This window comes from Typopeltis vanoorti, chromosome 3 (assembly GCF_054136105.1).
Source record: "Typopeltis vanoorti isolate ZY-2024b chromosome 3, IOZ_Tvanoo_1.0, whole genome shotgun sequence".
Lineage (NCBI taxonomy): Eukaryota > Metazoa > Arthropoda > Arachnida > Uropygi > Thelyphonidae > Typopeltis > Typopeltis vanoorti.
In genome coordinates this window covers 27535276-27559672 of record NC_143551.1, presented here as the reverse complement: position 1 = coordinate 27559672, position 24397 = coordinate 27535276, and the positions used below count along the sequence as shown (strand labels likewise).

Genomic DNA, 24397 nt, shown 5'->3' with positions numbered 1-24397 from the left:
AGGTTTTAATATAAACACACTACTAGTTTCGGCCTGTAACAGCCTTCTTCAGGTGACATTATAAAAGAAAAAACACTAAACATTGAGGGTTAAAAGACTATGAACAACATAGAGAGTCTTTATACATAATTAGCATGAAAACGTTCACAACGTTTTCTTGCTAATCACAACGAATCGCTGCCCTTTCATGATTTTCTTTATCCATGTGAATAAAAAATATTCAAATGGAGAGAGGTTGGGCGAGTGGTGAGGGTGGGGAACAACGGCTATGTTGTTTTTCGTCAAGAACTGTTGGACAGACAAGGCCATGTGGGTTGGGACATTCTAGTGCAGCAATCAGTCTCCGCTACTTCACATTTGCAGAAGCATAACAATAGTTCTAGCATCCAAAAGTTATCCAAAAGAAAACAAACTTGTACGCACACTTCTCGTGGTCAGCCATCACAAAATCTCCAAACTTGCCTGTAAGCACTAACAACAAAAAAAAAGCAGCCAGCACAACAAATCAGTTACCACAGGATGACGCCACTTGTCAGACTGGAGCGGTAAGCTGCAATTTTTAGTCACAGAAGATACCTAGATGCATAGGCATCTTCTGACTAGGGGTAAAAAAAAAAAAAAATATATATATATATATATATATCCAAAAGTACATAAAGGCCAAATACAGAAAGTTATTTATAGTTTTGGGATGATGTACAGTGTTCATAATAGTGCGAATAGCTTTTTCTTCAAGTATGCAAAATATACTGTTGACTTATGATTGTACAATATCGCATTTTTTTGAATAAAAGTTCCTTAAATGTTGGCAAATGTTTCTACTAATTATTTCTAAGACAAATATAATGTTTAAGTGAAGTGCAGTGTAGTTAATATGTTTTGCAAAATAATATTTAAACAGAGTTACCAGTTAAATAATTACTAGTTGCTATTTGAATAACTAATAGTTATTAAACAGATTTATTCTATCCGTGTTAGAATAATAAATTATTCTAGCATGTGTGTTGTGTCTCCATAAATTCTTCACTATGAATTCTGACCGCCTTGTAACCTTAAAAGAAAGATTTATTCTATTGTTGGCGCAGAAAGATAGATTGCACAGTTAAAGGCGCGTGGAAATAAAAAATTGAATTATATCGTATTATCCTAGTAGAGTTTTTTAAAAATTCTACTAAAAAATTTACTCCCAGTGAATAAATTTCGTTCTAAGTTAAATTTCAAGAAAGATTATTATGGTTACGTGACATCTAGAGGGAGTCCAAAGATTCATCGGGGGAGGAGCACCTACTCTACAACTCTATCTCCACCCAATTCTCCAACTACAATCATCTACACCAACGCCATCTACCGCCCTCCACCACTAATATTTTCATAGACAATCACAAATATCCATGCACATGGTGGGATTCGAACCCGCAAAGGCAAGAGATTAAATTTATTATAAATAAATTTAATCCCTTGCCTTTGTACTTCGGCACTACCTCTGTTGAGAATGATTAGTATGCGAGACCTCTGGATACGTTTTATAATTGAGAGAATTTTTAATGTGCTGGGATTAATGCTGATACTAAAGAATTTACACACATTTTGATATTCACAGTTCTTTCCCATTGTATTCCATACGTTTTCATTGGCCTTTTTAACAGATTGCTTAGTATTATATATTTTCGTATATAGAACACAAGTACGTTTTTGATGTCACCTTTCCAATCTTGCTGACTAACTTTCGAAATGCGGCATCGTAAGACCGGAACAATAGAATACATTGAGTTCTAAGAATGTATATATTAATTTTTAATTAGTTCATACTTAAGGTTCTGCTACCAGGAATAACTGAATTAAATTATCCTTCTTTCTTTCTTTTTTTTTTTAGTATGAGAAGATATCGACTACTAAATGCTTCGTTGTTCTATAAGACTAAAATTATTTATTTCTACCCCGTCATATATGAAACTAAGTTTGAAGCTGTGTTACTTTATGGTGACGTCTTGAAAAGGGTGCTATGGTAAAGATTAAGTATACTTTAAATTAAATTCTTGTGTGATTTCTACTTCAGTAGTGCTTTGTGAGAATGGTTGGAGTATGAAACAATCTGAAAGCATGTTTGGTTAGGAGAAATTTCAGGAGCAACTACGTTACATATAATATTTGTATTTTAAAACTTTTATATACATTTCGCACTTACATTTATAAACAATAACAACAAGAACAATATTAACTATTCACCACAAAAATAAGTAATTATTGTTCAGATAAACAGAAAATACTCAATAATTTAATTGAAAAGAATCACTTATTTTAACAATAATAACAACGACAACAATAATAACTTTCGAAGCTATAGTAAACTTTTATAACTATAAGAGTAGAATTTCTTATTCTAGTTATGTTGACTGGTGTTCTTTTATGAATAGTGTGTCCTGGTTAATTTGATTTCTATGTTTTATGTAGTTTACATACTTTCTTATGATTTTCTGACTGTGTTGATAAAATTCTTTATTTCATTTGTTTTTCTTTGTAGTAGTTTAGGTTTCTTCAGTTGTATATTAATTTCCAGAAAACACTGTAGGTAACGAATAATATCATAGCTAACAGTTCAACAGCGAGACAAACGACATATTATTTGTACTGAATTTGTAATAAAATTACCTTTTTTTTTTCTAATTCTTCACAGAAAGCTGTTTACGGAATTTTTTTTCTGTCTCAGGGCCTGCTTTTGATTGCCTTCCAAAAAATTAATTTCGCAAATGTGAGTCCACTAAAGTTCGTCTTGATCCCCGCTGGCTATACCGAAATTAACCAGATGATATCCATTATATCTTTCTTTAGTTAAAGCTATAATTACAAGATCATTTCACAAAATATTTACGAATTACAAGAAGAGTATTAAAAGCGTTTTGATTAAATGATGTAATGATTTATAACGAGGCATATGCAATGAAGTAAATTATGTTCTGTTTTTGTGCCTTGTTTCCTTCTGGCAAAACTCAAGTTTTTTAACACCACTAATAAAATGTATATGTCAATACTGAGATGTATAAATGATTCCATATATGATGTTGGATCTAAGGTGTTGTCTGCTGTTTTCAGATTAGCATGATCAGCATATTTAGCGAAGAATTTTATTATCCTAATCATCCAGACGTTATTTAAACAAATACGAAATATTCCAAACAACGATAATAAGAATGTAGGATATCTGTATTAATATTCAGATATCTCAAGTTCAATGAACTAAATTTATCAAATTTTGTAATAAGTTATTATTATTTTATTGTTAATTAAAGGCGTTGGTTTGTTTTTGCGGGCCAGACGTTTTGACGTTATTTTTGTCATTAGCTACTGATTTCCTTCTTAGATGGGAAATAAATTTATTTAAATTATTTATTAGCGATTTATTATAATTTTGTATGAGGTGCCAACAAGGTTTTTTGATGTTGGTGCCGTATCATGCACACAAATGTTGTTTACGATATGTTTTCAATAGCGAGTGTAGAGTAACTTACAGCTGTAATTCAAGTTGCGTGAAGGATTAAATGAACTTCTCACTGCATAAAAGGCTGAAAAGTGAAAATCTCTTATAAATGTTCACTTGTTTAGTTTTGGAAATATAATTAAAGAAAGTTCTTTCTTCACGGTGCAAAAAAGTTTTGCACCGTGAAGAAAGAACTTCGTTGTTTCAAATCAAACGCTGGAAAGCAGTAATGGAGGCACACGATGTTGGACTTGAGCAGAAGTTTCTCAATTGCATTTACAATCATTCGCCAAAATGAAAGAAAGTTATCAGACGTTGTTAAACATTTTGCTATCCATAGAGTAGAAAAGGAACACAGCAGGACAAAAGCTGTGAAGTTTGTGACTTAAATTTATGAAGAAGGGATAGATTTTAGAAGCAAATTTAGAAATAACAGTGAGAGAGGATATCCTTGTTATAAAAGACATAAGTGAAGTTTTTGTAGTTATTAATCTATATAGGATTTATTTCAGTTACGGTTGAAAAGGAACTTCATTGATTTCTATTTCATATAGAATGGGCTTAGTGAAGTTTGTTTTACTTTGGATTCGAAGTATGATAAGCGATTTCTACGTGTTCGCATGTTTAGCTATTTCTACATAAATTGTCGTGTAGGATGCAGAGTTGTTCTGAAGGGCTATAACTGTTGATAAGGTTTTAAGAACAATTCATCCTAAAGTTTGACTATTGTCTTAATACTTTATTCCGTAGATCTTGCTGTTACTTTCATGCGGAAAATAAAGTTAGAGAAATGTCTTGAGTGAAGACAAGTTTTGTTTTATTTAGCATTCTGTCATTTGAGGATGCAAGTCGAATTTGTGTGGCTAATGTTGCTGTCATATCGGGAGTAGTTTTTGATGGTAGTCTATCTCTTGTGTAAATTTAAGAAAGAATAATTTATATATGAAGCAAGAAACTGAAACACCAGAAGTTTTTTCCATAAAGGACAAGACAATATCCGTTGGTATATGCGTTGTGTTCGTTTAAGTAGTCTTTCTGTTGTGAATTGAAGAACACACTGGAGTCGATAAGCTTGAGTCGATAAACTGTGTTGATTTTATGTTGTACATAGTTTTGTTTTTCATCGATGCGATATCCTGATATCAGAACCGCCCTCAGAAGTTATAATCGGGTTGTATTCTCCTTTTTAATCGAACTTCTAATCTAAAGAAGATAATTTCAAATATTAGACCAAAAATTGAAAATGTGCAGCCCACCATCAATAGGTTCATCGCCATTCGCATGTGATGCAATTTAAGGACGATAGCATCATTTTCCTCTTCTTCTTCTTCCTCTGACCACCTGTTGTTTTCTTGAGCTCTGAAATCTCTTTTAAATAAATCTCCGTTTTCAATCTTGTATAATATTCCTGATTCCCACAGCTTAATAATCCTGCAAAGATAATTAAAGAAACTTCCTTTCAAGTGAAGATATTGATTAAATACAAAACATGAGATATTCATTTAGAGAAAGCAGAAAGGATATGGCCTAATTTTCTATTGGAGAGTGCCAGTAATCTATTTTCGCTTTACATTCTGTGTTGAAATTTAAATGTGAGTTAGTTAGTCTCACATACGATACCCCAGTGTTTAATCCTGAAAACTGATATTTACATCCTACAGATAAATTAGCCATAGGTGAAGCGATATGCAAGTATTTTACACTGCATTTCAAACAATCAATTATATTAAATCTACGATTTATTATCAGGACTATCCATGCTCATTTCGATGATCCTTTCATTATAGTGAACGGATATTGCAGAAAAACTGAAATATGTCTTCTTCTTTTTTTTTTTTTTGAAATATAACAAATCATTTATGTTATCAATAGAACATTTATTCTAATAACCACATGTTTTTTAGTTCCTTTCACCAAGATATTGAAAGTTGAATAACTACTATTGCAATATAAAATTATCATGCAGGTAGACTATTATGTCTATTCACTAATGCTAGGAGTATTAGAAACAAAGGGTTAGATATTGTTGCCTTATTCAATATGTTGGGACTTCCGATAATAGTTATTAGTGTTATCAAATCTAAAACACTTTGACTTCGAATTCCTTCTGTCACATGCTGCCTGAGGAAGTTGTCTCGCTACAGCTCAATAAATTCAGTTTAATTTTTATCATGAGATTTTATTACTACCAAATCAATTGGATAATTAAAATCTCCCATTATGATTACTCTTTTTGCGCCCATCGACTCTATTTTGAGATGCATTTCTTCATCACTAGCATTAGCATGTCTGATTCTGATAGCTCGGATAGATTTGATTATAGTGTTGCGGGTGATTCATTTAAAGACGTAACTATTCTGCCTCCGGTTGGTGACAGTGATCATGCAGCACTCACTTGGGAAGTGACTAAGTTTATGATTGTTCCATTCAGAAAAATTAACATGCTGAACTACAAAACACGAAATTATTACCAACTGAGGAGTATACTGAGTTCAGCAGAATGGGATCGGTTACTTGATGGGAAGAATATCGACAGTGCATGGGAAGCATTTAAGCAATACTTAAATGATGCGATTCAGAATATGTCCCGAGACTTAGAAGAATAAATAGGGTAGGAGTCAAATGGATGTGCAATTTTATTAAACGAGAAATTCGTAAGAAACGGATGACGTGGAAGGAATACCGGGTGCATAAGAAAGATGTCCATTATGAAAATTACAAGCATCAGGCTAGAATAATCACAACTGTTTTACGGAAAGCAAAGTCTGAGAACGAAATGAAACTGGCTCTACAAGCTAAAGACAACCCACGGAAATTCTATCGATATACTGCAAGTAAAAGAATGAATATGAAATAATAACTTTTCTGAATTCAGATGGAGTGGGGGATGACAGATGCAGAAGAGGTTGCTCAAGTACGAAGTGCCAATTTTGTCAAGCTATCAGTTTCATGTATGTAACATTGAGTTCTCTGCTACCTCTTAACCGAATGAAGAACCTCAGATGCATGAAGAGATGGTATTGGAACTATTGCACAAACTGAATAACATTTCAGAAATAGGGACTGATAGAATATCAGCAGAAGCTGAAAGAATGTTCAGCTGAACTGGCTATTCCTTTTACTAGGCTGTTTAATATGAATCTTAGAACAGGGACCACTCTTCAGGAATGGAAACAGTGTATGGTAATCCCATTGCACTAGGATGATGCAAAGACCGATGCATCCAGCTATTGACCAATCAGTATCTCAGGAGTGGTGGTGAAGATTTTAGAAAAAATTGGTTAGAGCTTGCATTCAGAAATGATGTCAATAAATCAGTACTTTGCAATGAACAGCATGGACCTATCAAGGGAAAGTCATGATTGAGCAATATGCTCACATTCCATTATAAATTTAAAATTGAACTTAACAAAGGAAATGGATACACCATGTTACTTTTGGATTTTGCTGAGGCTTTTGACAGTATACAAAATGGCAGAATGTTGCATAATTTGGAGAATATGGGTTTGAATTATAAAATATTAGCGTGGTTAAGAAGATGGCTGAATGACAGATATTGCATTAAATTGTCCAGAATATTCAGGTACTCCCAGAGTTCAATGTTCTTCGTGCCACAAAAAGAGGCGTTGTAATGATATGCATCACTTTTTTTCTGGTTTGGTCGGGCCCTAGAAAAAACTGATTTATACCATTACAACGCCTCTACAGAAGTCTTTATTTGGGGTTGTCGAATCCGTTAAGAGACGTTTACTGTTCATCGATGCATGTTGATTCTCGTAACGTGGAGTTTGTATATTTCATCCCTACTATGTTGTGTGGCTCGGTTCTCAATCGGCAGGGAATCTGCACAAATCTGCAGATTCCCTCCCGATGCTCGCAATTCGGCATTCATTCAAGTTGTCGGCAGGCGAATGGCAGTTTTTGTATATTATCCTTCGTATTACCCTACGGTCACGTTCGGTTAGTGTGTTGGATCGTCCATTGTGGTTAGCAATTTCTGTATAGTATCACTGATGGTTGACCTGGGATGCCCCAAGTCCAAAATTGCAGAAGAGATTGGCTTGCAACACGACACCATACCATATCACAACGCCTGTTTCAAACTCTGTTGGTTACCCTTTTCAGCCACTTAAGACGGACATAGTTGCACTAAATTTGGAGCTTCACGTTCCTCCAATTTATAGCCATTTAACTCGTTACATTAGATGACGCACCTTGCCCAAGAGAGAACCCAGCGACCTCTTTGTTGTACCCTCCAATGAGGAACTTCTAAGTATGTATTTTTGATTGTAGATCTGTGTGTGTTGATGTGACCGGTTTACCTGTTTTGAGGGAAGAAACACCCGAGTTTCCGGTAGAAAAAACCGTCTATCTCCGAATGAGAGCTACTAACTCACCTTTAGTCCAAAGAGACCGAATTAATCGAACCCAGGTCTTTCCGACCAAAGGGCTTCGTCTATACCGACTGACCTACGGATGCTCGACAACTTCTTTATCAGCAGGGTATATACAGGGTGTTCGGGATAAATTTGACAGTTTCGTAAGGAAAAAGAAAATCTTCTTTGTATCTATTAAATTTAATGAATTGACAAAAAAACATTACAGGCAGAGGTAATTACAATACTATCAACAAGATTTACTCAAAATAACCACCATTAGCATCGATCACAGCTTCAATTCTGCTTCGGAACCTCGAACAAGCTGATGCTACAGTCTCCCTGGGAAGGGCCGCAAAAACTGTTTTAATTTTATCCATTAACTGGGCTTTTGTATTACTGGAAGTGCGATTGGTGTCTTTTTCAACTGCGCCCCATACAAAATAATCCATGGGGTTAAGGTCTGGGGAGTTTGGAGGCCAAACATTTGGACTGGTGAAGTCGTAGAAATTTTCAGACAACCATTTTTGACTTTTCCCAGAGGTGTGGCAAGGGGCCGAATCCTGCTGCCATACATACGGCCTACCATTGGCTACCCTTGTTATCCAGGGCTTGACTACAGTTAGCAACTCCACGAACAAAGCCCGAATTCCAATGCCAGGGTTCTTCAACACCTGTTCCTGCAGATTTGCGAGGAATTCTGCTGTACGAACGCAATCAGATCGTCTGCTAGGGATCTTTCTTCTTGCTACATCCTCGTAGTCACCATTGCAAGTCTCTAGTTCATGCCTGATTGTTTTTACTGTATTCAGGGAGCATTGGGCAGCAGTCATAATATCCTTATTTTGATAGCGGGCACGAATCATCATGATACAAGTTATTCTCTTCCATGATTCAGGTGGGTTCCAGCTATCCATCCTTTCTGACATCTTGTATATGAATGAAGAAGGGTCCAAACTTTTAAATGAAGAGAAGTGTGTGTTAATACATGTAACTTACGGAAAAATATAATTAATTATAAATATGTCAAATTTATCCCGAACACCCTGTATATATGTATATATACAGGGTGATTATAATTATAGTTCATATTTCGAAAGGATGTAACGAATTACTACTGAGCTGAATGAATTAATATTTAACATGATGATGATGTGTCTGGCAATGGAATTTTATTTTGCGCAAAAAACAACGTTAGTTCTAAAAGTTGCCACCAGGGCGGTACATGGCGCGGTATTTCCATAGTATGTAATTTAAAACGTCAAAAAACGTAGGGACACATGAAACGTTGTGTGTTTACGCAAGAAAATGTTAGATATGCTGTCGTCCCTTGTTGTTGGCAACGTGCTGAAATAGCGAAGTCGCATGCTCAATCACAGAACGTAGAGTTTGCTGAAAATGTTGTGGATACAGCATGTAATGTTGGTCTTGAGGTCAACTAAGTAGGCTAAGTGTACATGATAGAGGGCGTCTTTGAGATGTCGCCACAACCAAAAGTCACAGGTATTCAGATCAGCTGAGCGCGCTGGTCATGTTTTACGAAAATTTATGATTCTGTACTCGGTAAAATGCGTCTGAAGCAACTGCTCGGCGGGGTTGGCGATGTGAGGAAGGAATGGTCCTGCATAGAAAAATTTCAATCCAGGCAATAGCGTTATTTAAGTGTTAGAATCATCTGACTGGCTGAGAGAGAGAGAGAGAGAGAGAGAGAGAGAGAGAGAGAGAGAGAGAGAGAGAGAGAGAGAGAGAGAGAGAGAGCATATCGCTGGACTAACTTGTTACCTGCACTAATAGTGAAGGTAACAAGGACAGCAGGACCAAGCTCCTCGAAAAAGAAAGATCCGATAATGAATTCCGCTGTAAAACCACCAAACGGTTACCTTCGGGAATGAAGCGGAATGTGTTGCACGACGTGTCGGTTTACAGTTGGCCAATTTTTGCAGTTATGCACATTCACAGCATTGTTCAGATGTAAGTGAGCTTCGTCAGTCCAGAAAATGTTCCATGGCCAGTCGTTGTTCAGTTCAGTCCGAGCAAGAAACTGCGGAGAAAATGTTTCTCGTGCAACCAAGTCAGGATTAAGCAATTGCTGAACGTCGGAAATCTTGTAAGGATCAGCATTCTAAAGAATGTGCTCTGCTTCTTCTTCCAACATTTGCCATCCTTTCCTCGTCTAACGCTATGGCTACTTCCTCCACTGTCTGTTGTTCGATGAACAAAGGGAAGTAGCTATTCAAACTTCTGGATCATTTATCGTAAACTATTTAAAGTCATAGGACCCATTTTTATCCCTTTTAATGTTCTAACTTTTCACAGTGCTGTCAGGCATAGCTGTTATTTTGTTAAAACAACTTGATGAGAAGTGCGCGATTCTTCGGTAATTGTGACACACTGTGAACGCGTTGTCTGCTCACAGGCAATGAACTGAAGCATTTCGCTGCTACTTGCTTTTATTAGTACTTCTTGCAAAGCATACGCCATTGGGGATATTTGCATAAACAGTACGGTTGCAGCGTTTCACCGCATACCAGGAGTATCACACGTAATTTACATGTATTGCAGCGCCTTGTATCGCCCTCCTGGCACCTTTTAAAACTAGGTTGGTCTTTGTGCAAAATACCATTACTGCACACAACGTATTAAATATTAAATCGTTCCGAAATATATATATATATATATATATATATATATACTAGGGGGCTCCACCCAATCCCCCGAGTTCCGGGCTGGTAAGCCGTTAAGACAAAACACATGACATAAAAACGTTTCAAATTTCGGCTTATCGTTTTATATATATATATATATATATATATATATATATATATATATATATATATATATATATATATATATATATATATATATATATATATATATACATGAAAGAAGTCTTTGGGATCTTCATAAAAATGCGATACAGATGAAGGTCAGAACTACTTACATGTTTCCTATGTTCTCTCTGCATGGATGACCCTTTATTATGAAATGGCTTCCTATTGAATGCGAGAAACTGTCCTGCGATATGAAGAAATTCTTCCGTCCCTTTGAATGAGCAATTGTCTCTATTGCACCTTTTCCAAATAGGAAACAGTACTTCTCTCTGACAGTTTTTGATACACCTTCTTCAAGTCGATTTACTACAAGCGAACGATCTCGTTTAATGCCTTCTTTGATGAGCTTGAAAACACCAGATTCCGATCTCTGTTAGAAAACACAGAAAACAGGAGAACAAAAAAGCAAAATGAATTAAAATTTCAATCCTTTTACATAACTCAGATGTTCATTATAAGCTGAGAATAATACCGAATAGTTAAAGTAACACCAAATTATTACAGTGATTTTATTAAAGTGAAAAATGAATCGGTCACTGTGCTACAGTTGAAATTTGACCGTAAAGAAACTAAAAAATAAAAATAAAAATAATTTTTTTTTTTTAAATTCCCATTTGCGAAGTCTTTGAATTTATTTCCTATCAATAAAATATAACAGAATTTTCTTAAGCATCGTATATTCTTAATCTTCTATTTTTTCTGTGTATCAATTTTTTTATAAATATCATTAATGAGCCAAATATGTTGATAACTTTTTGTTTTGAATCGAGTTCTCCTTTGGCACCCCATTGATGCTTTACACATAGGCATAAAATGTTATCCTTAAGCTATTTCTTACAGAAGTTCAGGGCAAATGATGTTTGGAATAGAACAAAGGCTGATGAACTTCCTGGGGTAATATAATATATCATTTTTGCTAAAACACACTTTCTGTATAGAATATGTTACAGTGCTTTTCATCATGATTTCTTACGTTCAGATTATTAGATATAAATATGTTATAGTTATAACTGTTAACCATACACATAACGGATATGATTCATGAAGTGTAGAATTCTTGAGCTGGCATTTATGTTAAATTTTTGCATGGAACACGGTTCCTATCAGAAACTGATATTATGATGACATAGAATATTGTTTTAATATACCAGGCCAATATTGGATTTAATGATCTGACAAGAAAGAAAGAAAGAAAGAATTTAAAAACTAATTTTGGATTTTGCATCCGCAAAACTTTCTGATTAAATTGATAAAATAAATCAGTTTTTCCTTGATGGTTTCAATTTTATTGCACCAATTTAAAGGCAAGTGGAATACATAACGCCATTATAAACTAAATGGCGTTAAGTATTCTATTACTTAACTAATATTGGAAACTAGATATTAGAAGTTAACTTCTAGAAAAATGCTTCTAAATTCACTTCGGATTTCAGTCGTCTGTAATGTACATCTTTATGACAGACATATTTAAATAAGCGATATATGAAACGTTGACTGCACTGGTGTCCAAAATGTAAGGACACAGACTATATTTTTACCTCTGTATGAAAAAATGTTTCTGAAAACAGCCAAATGTGGACATGAATTTATTGCCATCATACTAATAAATTATATTACACAAAAAGTGTTAAACATTTCGTACAAATTAAATTGAAATACGTATTTAGCAAAAGATACAAATTTCCTATGGACGTAGTTAACCAATTAATTACTCTCCTCCTTCAGAGCAAGGATAGGTCTTTGTTTTCTGGAGGAGAATTTCGAATAGTAATGCGTCTCCCTGTTGCTTCCGAAATGTGTTCTATGGGATTGAAATCTGAGTAGCGTGCTGTCCACTCGATTCGATTAAGATCCTCGGTCTTCAGAGGTATCTCCACTGCTCTTGTACGATTTTGTTGCATTGTTATCCATAAAAATAAATTCTTCGCCTACAGTATCAAGGAACAATCGAACATGACGTTAAAGAAGTTTCGTTGCAACATCGTTCACTACTCATAGTCCTTCTTTCCACCACTTGTAGCTCAGTGCGTCTATTAAGCATAATGAATCAAAGCATGCCCCCTGCATCCCCCTTATCTATCCCTTTCAGAACATTCTCGCAAAGGTAAACAGTACCAATTTACGCCAGTTCAAATGTTGTCTGGAATCTGAGGAAAGACTAAACGACTTTCATCTGTAAAGAGTAAATTAACTCATTGGTGTGTCTTGTCTAATTTTTATGGATACAATACTATTAAAATATGCTCATCATAGCGAGCACATTTTCATGGTATTGAAAAAATTAGTAATAATAATAAGACCTTCGGCCCTATAGGCCAGACATCCTACCAGAGTTTGTCGCGATATCCGCTTAACTATGTTTGAATGAAGTCGACTTGCAAGCTGATCTGCCGTGATGGTTCTGTTACGTTTTGTTTTATTTATCAAAAACTGTAATTTTTTATTTTTACCAAAATTCTGTCTTCATGCTCCGTGGAAGAGCGACATGGTGACCTCTTAGCAAACGACTGTAACATATTCTATTTGTTCGAAATGCTGTCCATAGCCTTGATACAGCGCCATGTGAGATTCCAAACTCTCTGACGATATCAGTAATTCTGCAACACCTTTCAAGCTTTCCAATAATTCTTCCCCCTTGAAATCATCTAGATCAGTGGTTCTTAACTTTTTAGTAGGCGCGGCCCCCTAAGTATCATAAAATATTTTCGCGATCCCCTAGTTTGTAGTAACATAATAATAATAATAATAATAATAATAATAATAATAATAATAATAATAATAATAATAATTAAACTTTTTTAAAATAGTGGTTTTACTTTCTGATTAAAATGACAAAAAAAAAAAACAACAGAAATCAACTTTATTAAATATTACTGTAAAAACTTTACTGTATTTATATTTAGGAAATCAAATAATATTCTTTGTTTGCTCATTTTATAAGGTGATAAATTTTAAGAAATAACAAATCAGTATTACAGCACTGAAAGTTTCGAAAAGTAATTGCACTTAACGTTAATTTATATACATTCGTACTAGTACTGTTTAAAACCTCAGAGCATCACTCCTATCCCACGTTCACACGTCCACTAGGCAACTATCTCGATTTGCAATGTTGCCAGCAGCATAATGTCGACTTGTGGTGCCACCACAAAAGAAATTACCGCATTAAACTGCGTAATTCAGATTACTAACACAAAACAATACAAATTTGAAACAAAGTAAAATATGGAGCCCCAAAAATAATTATTCTGAGAGATTTCAAAATCATGAAAACTAGAAACTTTCTATAAATTTTCCGCGGCCGCTGCCCACCGGTTAAGAATCATTGATCTAGATGATGTCTTTAAGACATTTCAAGACATAGAAATTTGCAACTTTCTTCTTTCACGAAAAGAGCTTCCTTTAAACATAATTCGCTCAGCGCAGCCTGTGTTACCACCTGACCCCCCCCCCTCCACTGCGCGCTATTTGAAAATTTTAATGTGTACCAGCTTTCGGCTTGAAATCACCAGTTCGTCGGAATTGCAGTTGCAATTTTCAGAAATGTGTGCATCCTTAGGCTTTGGACGCCAGCATATATTGGGATAATCTTATGACAATACGACAATAAATCAATGAAATAGAAGGGCTCCAGATAAACCTAAAATTCCAGAATCAGATTAATATGCAATTTAATTATTAACATACCATTATTTGTAACAAAACACTAGAACTTCTCAATGATCCGCAAGCTATATCGTTGTTTATCAATGCTTTCTCTAATTCGTGTACCGTTTCTATATCAGATGCCTTCTGCAATACTGTTAAATGCGATAGAAGGCTTCCGCTGTACGATGAACCCATGATGAATGCAAATAATATCCAGAACAAAGCAAATATCTGAAAGGCTGCTGAGTTAAAGAAGGTTTTCATTCCTGGAAATAAATGAGAATGAAGTTCAATTAATTTTATAGGCAGAGAAAGAAAACATACTATAAATTAGATGACTTATATATATATATATATATATATATATATATATATATATATATATATATATATATATATATATATATATATATATATATATATATATATATATATATATAATCTTGAAATTCAAGTGAGAGAGAAATTCTTATCATTATTACAAAAGTAAGAAAAACATAACTTACCTTTGGAAGTCAGTGGTGAAAACATAATCCAAAAAACATCTGAAAGGCTCACTCTTGGTCTACCAATGATTGTTTTAAATATTGCAAGAACAGTAAACGCAAATAAGCTTGATATTAGGAAAGCAATAAGAAGCACTATCCAGACCTGAAATATTAATAAGTGGAATCAATAACGAAGAATAATTACTGTGTTATATAATTAACCTTTTTGATATTTTCACCCACGTAAAAGGCATGGGATGGAACATGCTAAATTTTGCAGAATTACTTTTCACGATATAAAAAGAGGAAAGTTTTCAAGAATTATGAAATATTTCACAAAATGTCTAATAAATAATGTAATAAATTATTTGGACAATAAAATATTACTTTTCTGCATGCTTGAAAAACCAGTTTACAATTCTTTTTGTTCACAAAGTGGTTGTTTCCATTTACCATGAATTGTATGTATATTATTTATACATAGAATGTAGAGTATGAAGACCGATTGACAAAATGCAATTTGCAGAAATTGGTGGATAGAAGGAGGAGGGGGATATGATTGAGACATATAAGCTGTTAAGAGGTTATTACTAGATTAATGTCGGAGAGGTTTTGCACAGAATTGGTGAGAATAGCAGGAGTACAATAGGTCATTCCTGGAAGTTGTATAAGGAGGATGTGAGCAAGGGAGTGAGGAGCAGGTTTTTTCCATGGAGAGTGGTGAAGGATTGGAATGCTTTGCCCGAGAGTGTGGTGTGGTGTGTGCAGAGACAGTAAATATATTTAAGGCACAGTATGATAAACTGTGTGTATAACAGTGGACCTCCTACGATGAGTCTTTGACTCCATGGAGGTTTTCATAATAATGATAATAATAATAATTTACCTCGTGTGAGGGTTTCAAAACCCGTTTATTTTCTACTCATTTCGAGCGCCCGCAGTGGGAAAAATATTTCGGTGTTTCAGTATTTCTTGCTTTGTAAACGTATCATCACCGATCAATGATGTCAAATGATTTTATTTATTTATTTATTTATTTATTTATTTTTTTTTTTTTGAAAATTTAATGCGCATAGACGTTGTGTCACTTATTGTCTTCACCCAAATTACGGTGGTATTACTTCAATAAAAAATAATCATCATTTGTCTTGTCAAAGCATTTATAATAGTTGTTCATATGGCTTTCTGATTAAATGTTGGGAAGACGTACATAAGTGAAAGGATGGGAGACAACAGCCAAATCTTCAAGGAAATTACGTTGGACAAGAAACCGGAAGCTTAGGATCACATGGTATAAAGCCTCTTATCATAAAAAGAAACTTATAGTACGTTTGTATCCTGGACGAGATAAAGATTTATTTTATTTTATTTTATGACTTTTATGTATATTTTTAATTTTATTTATTTTTATATAATCTGGAAACGCAACACTGGAAACGAAACATGAAATTTATTCAGTGTTGTTTAAACCTAAAATAATACGGGAGAAAGTCTCACACTAGGCGATTCCATTCATGTACCGCCTAAAGTCATTTCCAAAATATCTTTTCCCACTGTAATATCCGAATCCGCAGCCAGTTGGTTGGAGAGCGGTACGCTAACCACTTCGCCAAACAGCACAGCAAGACCTAGGCAGGAAAAGTGATGCAAGTTGGTTTCAACTAAGGATGGCAAAATTTCCTTTTTATTTCATCTATTTTCCCCAATCTACTTTTTTTATTATGTAGTTAAAAGGCGGAGAGACCGCTGGTGGTTTTAGCTGCAAAATAATTCTGAACTGTTCTGTTCACAATGATCAGAGCAGAAAGATATATGAATGTATTGGTTGAAGATGGACTTGACATTTTCATAATGATTGTCTGTTAGCAAAATAAATGTTACGTAGGGGGGAAAAATATTTTCCCCCTTTTTTTCCCACAAAATGAAAAAAAAAAGAAAACATTCCAAATAAAATAAACATCGAAATCCTGTAGGGTTATAACTGGTGTTTAATAAGAAGCATATGTTACAAGATCACTGCATTGTTAAGTTTTAGAATTAGTGAATGGTACTATAATATGTTTATATATTTTCAAATTTTCAAATATATAAACGATAGTTGCAAAGAATCTTTTTGTATGTTTTAGGAAAGTGGTATATGGGCAATATGAGATATTTTTAGGATGCAGTTTAGTGTATTCATCTTTTACTCAAATGCTTTCATTCTAGAAAAAAAATACCTCCCTGTATTTAAATATTCATTACTCACTAAAAGCGAAAACGGCTCGATTATTGCAGTTGAAGAAATCTTTCTTTTGGAACTACTCGTCATGAAAACATCAGGATCATTGAATAATGGAAAAGTGGAATCTGCACCGAGAACTCTCGTTTCATCTAGCCTTATCGCTATTGCAGTAATGTCAACTTCCTGAAATACAAAACGATATCAATCATCAACTGGCACAATAACAAAATAAAAAAAAAATCTCATGAAACACACATTATCAGTATGAAATAGTTATATAACTGAAAAGATATTTCATTTAAAACAGTTAAAGTGAAGAATCTTCTTTTGAATTAAAGAAAAATCTCATTGACTAATTAACACATTGCGCTTAATATATGAACAAAGCAATAATAAATCACGAAATAGTCATACCCATTTAAAACTGCGGTGGTCGCGTTTCATCTCTTTCTTTCTGTTTATCCGTGCAATTATCTTCTATCACAATGAGTTGAGTCCCCAAATTAGAGGTTTAAACAATTATATGCAGTCGGCTTGCCACTCTTTTCTGTATCCCATGAGAGAAAATATTTTATTTCTATAGAAATATGTATTCGGAGGGGGGGAGGCGGTTTGTCTGCTTGTGAGACAAAAAACCCAGTTTTTCCAGGAGAAAACGCTCTACTGCTTCTGAGACTGGCTAACTCACATTTTATTCAGAAGAATTTGTGGATGATAACATAAATATGTATAAAAATACCACTAAGATAATTGCTTGTTCTTAAGGATGTTCTTGACAATAGGTTTTTTTGATATATGTGAAACTTGCTGACGTTGGACTATGGAAATTTTAAGCTTTCGTTTTTCATATATACGGAGGATAAAACGGTGGAAATATATATTTAAATTTTATCTGATCCAGAATACTTGCTCTAAAAACCAAACCTGAAACATTTCTTTTCCAATTCACATTCGCAGTACAGTAAACTGTCTATCTTAACTGGTAATGAAATTCGTCTTCCACTTTAGGTTACAGTAGCACCCACATGTTTATCCAACATTTTATATCTATATCAGAACCCATTCTACGTGTAGATAATGCAGAGGGACAAATAATCTCATATGAAATCTCATCTTTCCCCTCCATCACACGGTATTGATACGATATTGAGCTGTGTTTGATAGTATTTTTAAATTATGTGAAGAATAATCTATTTCTATGCAGACCACTTTTAAAAGTACAGAAGTGCAGCCTGAGACGTTAGAAGATGAAAGAATAACAGAGAAGCTGCTAAAATCTCTCGATTTAGTTGTTTTCAAAACGTATTGTAGTGACTCATTGAATTTTAAGATAATTAAAATATGCATACGAATAATTTGAAAGTATATAAATGATAACTATAGTTTTCCAATAATATTATCACCCGCTCATTTATGAAATATGGATTATTTATTTGAAAATTATCATTTTATTATCATTAATGTATAGAAAATATTCCCAGCTTATCAGCCTTTAAAATCTACAGAATTATTTTATTATTTCTTGCAAACATTTACGAAGTATTGATTTAAACTAGCTCACCTGTCTGTACAGCATTCCAATCATTCCAGTGAAGTTATTCTTTTTCTTATCTCCTCCTTTTCTATCGGGTGTGTCGATTATTTTATATCTGCAAAATATTTATCAATAAACAGATCAATAACTGTACACAGTGAATTGTATGCTTCAGGTGAGAGAGAGAGAAAGAGAGAGAGAGAGAGAGAGAGAGAGAGGGAGAGAGAGAGAGAGGGAGAGAGAAACCGATTTCCTATTAAACAATTTTAACCTTTGGCAACGCAATTTCTCAATATCCAATAGAAAACTGATCTATTCCTGAATAGATAATAATATAATGTAATTCACTCATTTTTATAAAAACACGAGTTGCAAACAACAACAACATCATTCTGTTTTTTGGCTTGTTCACGGGACGAGCTCCATACCCTGTACCTTTAGAATGGTAAGTCATCATCGTTTAGGTAATTCTTTGAGATATCTGGTCTCCTGAAGATTTGAAACTGGACAATCACAGGCACAGGTGATGCAGTGGTTTGATGTATCACAAAGTGTGTTCTTGGTACTATATACTCCGTTTCAGGAGACAGTATTATTACGAGAGGTGCCAGTCAAGGCAGCCAAAAGGCGACGTCAGTCAAACTAGACCGCTATATAAATCTAAGAGCATGACGGAACCATAGGCTGGCCTTCTAACTGTCTCATGAGATTGCTGCGGCCATCCATTAATCACAAATCACAGCAGAGCAAGTCATGTGCCATGAACAGGTAACTTAGAGCACTGAAATGGAGTGGAATTATGGTTTCTAGTGAGTACTATTTAAAATTAAACCTATTAAAAATATTCTTTCACCAGGAATCGTCCTGGTGAAATTGTCCCTCCAACTTGGTAACTGCACAGCGTTACCAAGAACAGATCTTGGATCCATGAGTGCGACGTTTTAAACGTGCGATGGTTTTAACCCTTTCTGCCCTAATGATTCCAATTGGAATCACTCATTGTCTTGGCTTTCGTAGCCCATATTACGTGGCGAATGATTCCAATTGGTATCGTACGTCGTAGTTCCATTTTTTAAATATAATAACAGGTATGTATTATATGTATAAATTTTCAGTATCAGTTTTTATGACTTAGTAGAATAATATGCATATATCCAATATGCATATATTGGATTATAGAGTATAAGATCAGAAGTTGAATATTTGCTTCTGATTCCATGGCATCAGTCAGTCAGAATTCCTATCCTGGAATGTATTTTTCAGAAAAATACTTAATACTCTTGCTTTTTTAGACCTAAAGACAAGATAAATAGAAAAAAAAATTTTTCACTTGAAAAAAAAATTCAGGTCAGAAAGGGTTAATAGTTTCATATTCATCCAGGGCAATGCCACGTTCCGTTGAGTTCAAATTCACGTCTGGTGGTTGTGCCGCTACCAGCAATCACCTGAATTAAATCCGATCAAATATGTTTAATGCGCGATGGAATATAATTATTCGCTGACAGTCACCGCTTCTATCGTTAGGTGAGTTTAAGTCTGCTGCAATGGAAGAATGGGATTTGTACACGGAAAATCTTATAAATATCCTTATATCGACCATGGGGTGTGGTCATTGTAAAGCCAGCATAGAACTTAAAGAGAATCAGCAGCTGACCAATAATGTTTTATAACCCTTTTAGAGCACATTATATTGACTTTTGTTATATGATTTTTAGTAATTTTAATACATCCTATATATTGTCCTTTATAGCTGTTCGACTTCTCGCATGTCATTATTATTCTATTGAACATATTCTACCAAATTTTGTCCCACTTCATTGCAAAGTGCGTGAGTTGAAAATTTCTAAGTATATTGTTAATTGTGGAGAGAAGTTCAGCTAAATAATCAATATCGTGGGTGATTATACTTGTTACTTAACAGAAAACATCCAATTCAATATAAAAATAATTAAACGAGAATATCAAAAATTGCATGAGGGAACAGCATGCTCCATATAATAAAACTGTACCTGAAATTCAGATACTTAGCTAGTATCAGCATTATTATCCCATTTGTGCCTCCGGTGATAACTTGCTCACCCTTTTCGTTTACAACCATTTCTATCCAATTCGCCGACTGTAAAGAAGGAGTAAGTTTTTAAACGAAATACAAAGAAATAAGAGTATTAATTATATTTGATTAAATTTAAATGTAATATGAATAATTAAATAATTGTTGTAGGCTAAGGAAATACTGAGGCAATTCGGTCTGAAGTTAATATCTCTATAGAGGAGAGGCTAGCTGTGTACATCCACAACTTATATGCAAACGTGTTTGCTTTTGCTTATCAAAAAAGCAAACAAATTTGCATGAAGACACTTAAATGCAAACTTGTTTGCTTATGTTTGTATCAAGAATTAAATCGAGAATATTGCCAAGTATAAAATGAATGTCTGTAAATAAGATTTAGCACACCTCTCCAAGAAACCATACTTCATTCAGCAGTACGTTTGGCTTCGTTAAATTTGAGATTTGTTTTTAATTATCGTACATAAGAAGTGAACTGCTATCACCATTTCAATTGGTTAACCCATTTAATCGATATCAGGAATTATGACCTATGTAGGTGTTTAATTCGCTCTTATAACTCACCTGTTTATAAAAATGGATTAATTCTTAGATATATGAAGAGCCAAAGGCTTCAATTCGGCGATATATGACTTGCTTAAGTTAAGGGATATTACATCCCCATATCATTTCTTAGCCGAATAAGAAACTCAAAGAGTTTCATGCCGAATATAGTAGAAACTATATAAAGTTCGGCGATTCCAAGCGTAAGCAAATACCCGGATACTGCAGCAACTGACCCTAAAGGTAGTGCAAGCTGAGGCAATTCATGTCTTAGGTGGAGCAAGATCCGATCACTATTCTTGATATTTACCCATAATGTGAACTTAGCTCCTAGGAGCTAAGTTCACATTATGGGTAAATTTCATTGTGTGAACCTTTATTGTGTAAACTTACCTATTATGGGTAAGTTCACACAATAAAGGTTGAAACCGGTCGGGTAGTGACCTTCTCTCATAACAGAGAGCAGCCCTGTTCTCACAACGGAGAACATGGCTGGTTGTGGGAGGACTAGGGGACATCCATGGAAACGGGGCAAAAGTGTGGTTAGTAAAGGTGTTATTGCTGGGCTCTTTACTTTTAGAGTGGTGAATGAGTGGAATGCGGTTTCAGAGTCTGTGGTGGATGCTGTGACAGTGAATGAGTTTAAGGCGAGGTATGATAGATACTGTATGAATGTCGAAAAGTTGTGATGAATATGATTTGGGGCCTCCCTCAATGAGTCTAATGACGCCCTGGAGTTGCCCGTAGTAATAATAATAATAATAATAATTTTTTTTTCTTTTTTTTTTTCTTTATTCTATAAATTTATCCTTCGCAATTTCAAAACGTGACAATACTGGCATAAGACCAAACTGATCTTAACATTAACTATTCATGTGCTTTTATTAATTATAGTAGATAAATAATTTTACAATTATACTGCAATGAACAAGATTAACATTTCAAAAGAATAATGAACTGTAACACATGATTGTAACATACACATTGTTCTAATATCGTGTATATCATGAAGTATCAACAGTGTGATTTAAGATTATTTGTCAATATTACTTACATATAGCACAATCTCTAATTTAAAACATGCAAAAAACTCAAAAGAATAAATAATATCTATATTTACTGAAGACAAAATGAGTAGTTTTTACATTGACTTTTTGCCTGTTCCAAATTTGGATGACATTTAAACCAATATAAAATTTACATTTACAAATGGTTTAAATAAAAATTACATAAAATGTAAATCTGATTATTTACACACCTTCAGGATTTAATTTACTACAAGTCATTCATTTTGATCGTCTTTAACTTGATCTTCTTGACTGGGTGCTTTCCCTTGAATTGGTCTTCGGAAAAGCAGTATATGAGGTTCTGGTTCATGAATCATATAATGAATCCAACCTTGGTTCTGCTGAATTCCTAACCCTCTCCATTCAGCTTCTGTCATGAGATGACTTCTAGGTATCATTTTTGCAACATTCTTAGGTAACATAACATGCCTATATTCGTACATATCATCATAATATTTATCTGAATAATAGATATCCTTCAGCGGCATCTTTTCATTTGAATGAACCTTTTAACCAAAAGTTCTTACTCAACTATTGTCCTCCAGTCGTTTCATTGGGTATCGTGTTTAAACGTTGGCGCTAAGTTTACGATTTGACACTTTTAATCACACAAATAATAATAATAATAATAATAATAATAATAATAATAATAATAATAATAATAATAATAATAATAATAATAATAATGTAGACCATAGGCTCCTAGGAGCTAAGTTCACATTATGGGTAAATATCAAGAATAGTGATCGGATCTTGCTCCACCTTAGACATCAGTTGCCTCAGCTTGCACTACCTTTAGGGTCAGTTGCTGCAGTATCCAGGTATTTGCTTACGCTTGGAATCGCCGAACTTTATATAGTTTCTACTATATTCGGCATGAAACTCTTTGAGTTTCTTATTCGGCTAAGAAACGATATGGGATGTAATATCCCTTAACTTAAACAATGGATTAATTCGCTTGTCGAATACATTCCGCAGAAGTCTATTTAAGATGAATTAGTTGATTGATCTGCTAGTACGCTGTGGAGCTCTAACATTCAGATTTATAATATGGTACACTGTGTTCATAAAATGTGACATCATTTCGCCATTTAACTTCCTCATGGATCAAAATATTACACGTGCTGTTATAGACAATTATAACATCGACAAACTAGAGAAGCTTCCGGAAGGTTATTAAAGCATATGGCAATGTAAAAACTGATGAAGATGTTAAGAAAACAATACCATTCCACACATTCCACCTCAAGCTAACATATTTCAACCTTCAATTCTTAATTGAATCTTAGTCGAAACCTTTGATATAGTGATTAATTCTGTATTTCAGATGAAAACCAACTTTTTAAATAAATGCAGCATTCCTTTGAAGTGATTCTAATACACTTTGATATGTATATTATCATTCTTCTGTCTTTTTTTCTATAAATCAAGTTGTTCAATTGTTGATAGGAGAGGGCCAGTTATTATGCTGAGTGAAAAGAATATGAATGTTTCAATGGAATGATCTAATTAGAACTTTATGTATGTGTGTACGAGATTAAGAGCTCATACATACATAAAGCTTTAGTGTGCACATAATACGAGCATGTAATTTGATATCATGCTTAGTTGCATTAATATGTTTGTAATATGTTTAATTAGGAAGTTTCATTGTAAACAGTAAAACGCCATTTTTCAAAAGATTATTACAAATTAAAAGAATGAAAGTTAAAAGTTCTCTTACTTGTTTGGATGCAATATTTACGACAGCTTTTCCGAAATTATTACATTGGTAAAACATGGTGTATTTTAGGGAAAAGAACCTTTTTCTAATTATAAAATTTGTAGTAACGTTCATCGAATTCGCTGGATAGCACGGTCTTCTGTACCATCGTATATAATATACATCGTCTTTTTTGACACTTAGAGAATCATTCTTGTTTACTAAAAACTAAAAAAAAAATGAATGATTAAATAAATAAATGGACTTAATTATTCATAAAAACATTAGGATATGTCTACAGCATATTAGCAATATATTTAAATAATGAAATTAAAAGAACCTACTTAATATTAAATAGTATATTTTGTAATTGAAGAGAAAATAACATTTAAAAAATCCAAACATGAAAATAAAATGTTTTCACTTAGCAAACATCGTCGA

The 24397-nt window shown here is 33.9% G+C and overlaps 1 pseudogene; it reads right to left on the bottom strand.

The window, feature by feature from the left end:
* Positions 1 to 22440: 22440 nt before the first annotated feature.
* On the bottom strand, positions 22441 to 22818 carry LOC150108007 (cyclin-dependent kinases regulatory subunit pseudogene; annotated as a pseudogene).
* Between the last annotated feature and the right edge of the window lie 1579 nt (positions 22819 to 24397).